Source organism: Hetaerina americana, unplaced genomic scaffold (genome assembly GCF_022747635.1).
Source record: "Hetaerina americana unplaced genomic scaffold, ioHetAmer1.1.p SCAF_319, whole genome shotgun sequence".
Taxonomy (NCBI): Eukaryota; Metazoa; Arthropoda; class Insecta; order Odonata; family Calopterygidae; genus Hetaerina; species Hetaerina americana.
Window position 1 is genome coordinate 35,109 of NW_027286896.1, and position 6,147 is coordinate 41,255.

Here is a 6,147-nt window from a genome sequence, read left to right on the forward strand (position 1 = left end):
ATTTTTATTATCTTCCCTCTTAAAATGTATTTGTACTTTCTATTTTGTTATCCTATCACCTCACTTGAGTTATTGTGACCATTAATGACTGCAGTTTATATACCTCAGTTTGCATTAGTGATTAGGAGAACGTAAACAATTCTATCAGTCGTTATAACTATGGAGTTATGAAACCATCTTTGCAGATGTAATGCTTTTCTTTGATCTTGCAGGACCCTTCGAATAATGGAGGATTCTGCTTGTCTTTAAATTAAGAATTGGAAATTAAGGATAAGTGTATAACTAAATTTCGGATGGGATGAAGGATGCCCAGGAAAGGATCAGTTGCTGGAACAAGATAAGATGGTCTCATCACTGTTGTGGCTATACTTTTTCATCAGCAAAGCCTTTTCACTGCCCTCAGTGTTTCCTTTTGAGTAATTATGAACCATCAGTTGATATGTATCAAGTATATGTAAAATCAAAATGCAAATATTGTGTTTCAGTTGGCAATTTATAAATGCCATTTCAATTCCTTTGAATAAAATTTTAATCACTTTTTTGATTGTTCATTTTGGTATTAAGGCAGTTTCTTTGTTAGAGTTTAGTGTGAAAACCATGCCATTTTATAGGCGCTTTGGGCTGAACCATCAGATAGACCAAAACTCTGACTTCATCATTTCTTCCTCCTTAAGATGTTTGGCAGCAGTTTCATCTCAATCTACCAGTACAAATTACTCATTTGTTTTCCTTTCTGTCCACTTTACCGTCTCAAAACCCACATTTCAAAGATTGTCTCTGATCGACATGAAATCAAAGCTGAATGATCCAGTCACTAAAATTATTAAAGGCTTGTTATATGATGAGGTTCACTGTCTGAAGTGCCAACAATTCCCTACCTTCTATATTGTACAACTTACCACAACCCTTAATATTAGAATCAATAATTACCTCAAGACTCACTCTTAAAATTCTTCCGATTGGGATACTTCCAATCCTAAAAAAAAGCCCCAGTTCCTTTGATAAATACTACAATATCTCCATTTTAATATCTCTCTCATCCTTATACCCTCAATTTAAACATATAATGACTAATTGATTCTTCAAATACCCAGGTGTTTATATTAGTTATTAATTAACTCAATCTTAACTTCTGTTCAACTTCTATCTGGGGAATAAATTAATGCAACTTTGGAAGGCACATGTAATTGTAAATAGATATTAAGTGAATACCTATTCATGAACACATGGCCACCATTGAACATTCAATTTCTTCCGGGACAAACAGTGCCTGGGAGAAGACTTATGGAAGACATTAGAATGCAGATGGTTGACTGATACTTTGGCTCATGTCTGTTTGGATAACTTTGGCTTATCTACTGTTGAAATCATTAAATAGTTAAAGGGATAATTTGCACCCTACACAGCCAAATAGAATGTGCCACAACCATGTATTAACAATAGAATGCACGTTACTCCTCTCACCTAAACTTCGATTTACGTTTAGACAACAGTGTTCAGAGAATATAAAACTAATACCAATTCATTTAATATATCTTATAAACAAAATTTTTGAAACACCAAAACCAGACAACTGAACCTACTTTGGCATCTATTAGATCCTCTAACGTATGTTCCAGCACGATTTGTAATTTAATATTGTCGCCGAAAACATTGATCAACAGACCACGACTGTTTAAGCACAATCTGAATACTTCATATTCGTGTTTATCGCATGTTATGAAGGTTTTAGAGTATGCCGAATGATTTATGTGATAATCTAACCTTAGAGGAATAATACAATATGTTAGCATTTATTGAACTAGTATTAATAGTTATGAACACAGGCGAAAAAACTAAGTAAACGCAGGGCATTCGCCTTTCATTTGTTATCTGTTACACTCATTAGAGAAGTGATTTTATGGATTGAAATAAATGATCTTAGTCCGATCCCAAATATTTGGGTTTCAACAGGAATGTATAGCAAAGCATTAAAATGCCATAATTCATTAAAATCCTATGGTCCAAATTTGAAAATAAGAGTATCAGGGCAATAAATCCTTATTTCAATACTCTTTCATATATTTCTAATGAGAATCATGTGGGACTAACTCATCTTGCAAAAAAAGTAAAAATTTTACCAAGGCAATTTTAACAAGGCAATTAAATTGCTGACATCAACTATTCATAAATGATATTACAAATCATTGCATGGTGGACTATAATTTCAATGTAAGTTTTGGTAAGGACACCAAAAAAGAAATCTGTTGCATTTTATTAATCTTGACAAAGAAACACAACAGCAGCCTATGTAATTAGTTAAATAAAAAGGAGGTAAATCATTTTTAGAAAAAAGAACCATTGTGAAGATATGGTGTGAGAATATGGAAAGTATAAAGAGTATATGGGTGACATTGGTGCACTAAAAAGGAAGACAGACTGATTTTTATTTGTCCAATGTCATCGGCTTGATATTATTATTTGACTTAATAAATATGAAAACAATAAACAATGAAGAAACAATATGATTAAAACTCCTTCAAAGAGTAAGAAGGGCTGACGATATTATTCACCGAAAAAGGCAATTTTTTCTCTTTTTTGCTATGTGCATGTGTTTTTATGTCATTGCAGTTGCAAAGTCAATGAAACTGCATCATCTACACTTTTGAAAAAAACAAAACCATCTATCTTGATAAACTAAAATTCAAATTTCAATTTTAACATTATTTCATCTGGAAAAAGTGATATTTTCGATGACATTTCAAATGACTGCCTTCGATCGGAGAGAAGATAAAATGGTTTTTCTACATTTAATCAAGGAACATGTAAGGAAATATTAATTTTTAGCCAAATTTGTCTTCGTCATTGATATTGCTCATATTATTAGATAAAACTGACCTCTTCTCGATTGGTTATTACGTATTTCCTTGAAGGATAGCTTCCCCTCTTGGATACCATTATAGAAAAAAACAAAACACTTGGCACATCGACGCTTAGGCAGCCGGAGTCCCGTAAGCTTCTCCATGCTGGCAGAGCACACCAACCAGGGATAATATGCATCCTCCACAACCTAATAGACTATGCCATTAACATGTATTAACACCAGATTGCACGTAACTCCTCTCGCCTAAACTTATATATACATTTAGACAACAATGTACGGAATATATAAAAAACTAATACCAATTCATTAAGATATCTAACAAACAAAATTTTTAAACCACTTAGCAAGACAACCTACTTTAGCATCTATTAAATCCTCTATCGTATTTTCTAAATTTATTTGGAATTTACTATTCTAGCCGAAAACATTGATCAACAGACCGGATCAGTTGATCAATGATACGCCGAATGATTTACTGGACAATCTAACTTCAGAGAAAAAAGCAATCTGTCAAAATGTATTGAACTAGTATTAAAAGTTATTAACACAGCCGAAAAAAACCTAGTAAACAACATTATAGCAGGGCATTTGCATTTCGTTTTCATTTGTTACACTCATTTGAAAAGTGATATTATGGATTGAAATAATTGATCTTAGTCCGATCCCAAATATTTGGGGCTATTTCAATGTAATCTAGTAATTAGTTAAATGAAAAAATTCAACCCTTTTATACATGTTTATTAGGCGATGAAGTATGACAGGCATTCTTTGATATAAAGTGTAAAACAACAAAAATTAATTTCTTCGTAAATGTTCCGTTCATTCATTCGAAAGATCTGGGAAATTGCTCAAACACACAATTAAAAGAGCTAGCGAAATAGACTTCTGAACTTACTTTATAATCTACTAAATTCTCTTTTTTCTTTTCAAGCATGAATTGTAAATTAGTCTTCTCGCCAAAACATCGATAAACACGTCACGACAACTACAACACAGTCTGCAAACTTTAAGTACCGCTATATCGGAGAGTCTGATCGTTTTCAAGTCTACAGAAGAGTTGAACTAAAAACCAACTATAGAAGTACGCGGCCATTTTTCACACATTACTTCACAGAGCATTTAAAGTTTTAAATATAGCAATAACACACAGAATACGTCAGTCGTCTGCTGGTCACTTGCATTTAATTCTTCATTTGTTTCGAATGGAAAAGGAATGGGTTGGTGCAAAAAGAGAGGATCTTAATCCAGATCACACATATGAAAACCTTCCTCGCGATTACTCAGATTTAATTCAAGGCTGAGTCAGGGATAATCGGAACCGGCCTTTCATAAGATATTTATGACCTTTTGTAGTATCAATGAAATCATTTGAATAGGCATTGAAATAAATGAATGAAAACATTGCTGTTCCGTTGTTTCATTTCAAAGATCCGTGTCAACAGATTTACAATAAGCATTGTCTACGAAGAAAACATTCATGGATTAAGCAATAATATAGGCATCTATCAGCCGTCGTATTCCTAGGGTAATGCAAATATATTATAAATTCTACTGTGCCGTTTTTTCATTCGGTTTCTTTCTGAGTGCACGTCAAATTAATTATTCGATATTTGACGTCCCCGTTTCTGAAATTCGATAAATGTTGACCTATATTCCAACATAGATTAATGACTTCATGCTAATATTATTCATTTCATTAACCTGAGGTAAATTTATTTAAATATATTCGGTTATGATCATACATATTTATGTAATATACGTGCGTTCGTAGGCGAATATCATTTTGTCATATTCATGAAATCAGTCTCACTTGATGAACTGCTGTAATAGTTATCAACTAGGGGCATAGGAAAATCTGGGAGGTAGAATATCTTAAGATTATTACGTAGAGCCATTATACTATTATTATCTTGATCTTATAGAAAAATCTAATCGAACTGCCATAATAACGAACACCTACCTTTGTTTATACGAAGGTGGGTGGAAATAGTATCTAGGGAATATATCACAGATTGGATTTCAATAAAATTTCATAAACAGATATTCACCAAAGAACGCACTAAATCCTCTGGCCTTAATATCACCTTCTTTCTTTTACACAACAGTGTACGGGACATACAAACGACATTCTATCTCATATAAGATTTTTTGCACACATAATAATCTAAGCACTAAACACAGACAACTTAACTTACTTTGAAATCTATAAATATTCTATAGTCTTTTCCAGCATGATTTGTAATTCACTATTCTCGCCGAAAATTTTGATTTACAGTCCACGACTGTTTAAACACAATCTGCACACTTCAAATTCGGCTTTATCGCACATTATGAAAGTTTTAGACTACTCTGAATGATATACTGAACAATCTCACTTACATCAATAATGCAATATGGCACAGTTACCTTGAAAAAGACTTAAAATTTAATAAAACTGCCGAAACATCAAGGTAAACAACTCGACAGCTGGACCCTTGCATTCCGTTCCTCATCTGTCATTCTCATTTGAGAGGTTCACTTGAATTACAATGGTATTAATTTTTATGGAAATAAAGGATCTTAATCCGATCGCAAACATGTCGGTGTATTTCAATGTAATCTAGTATTTACGGGGAGGAAAAATAATTCCATTTTATATAATTTTATTAGTTGATGAGGGATGACGGGCATTCTTTGATATCGTATACAATTCGAAAAAACCAAAAAGTTCTAATAAGTTCCGATCATTCATTTTGAAGATCCGGATCAATAGATTCATATAGGTTTTGCATGCGATTACCAAATGTAAGAATAACCATCCATACAAGCGAAAGTTATTGGGCGCAATAGACATAGAGTGTATTCAAAATATTACAAGTTCCATGTACCCGATTTCTCATTCAGTTGCTTCGTGAATAAACATCCAAATAATTCATCGACCCGTGGGAACGGGACTTTGACCAACTGAATCTTTTTCTCATGATGTGAATTGTTGTCAAGTTAATAGTAAACGTTGTTTGTTATGGTTAGTCGGATAATTAAGATCTCAAAATAAGCTTATGCAATTTTCACTACACAACGTAAATAAAATGAACAGATTGAGAGCGAAACGCAAGTTTCATGTTGGGAAGTTATGTTGTTAAATAGAGTTGTTTTAGTAATTTTTTAGGCTAATTCAAGTAAATTGTGAACGTTGTTGTCATATAATTAGCGTTAGGTTCTTCCGTAAATCATTGGTAGAACTTGCAAACGATAAAGATGGGCGATAAAGCCGGAATTAAACTCTGCAGATTACAATTAAAAAT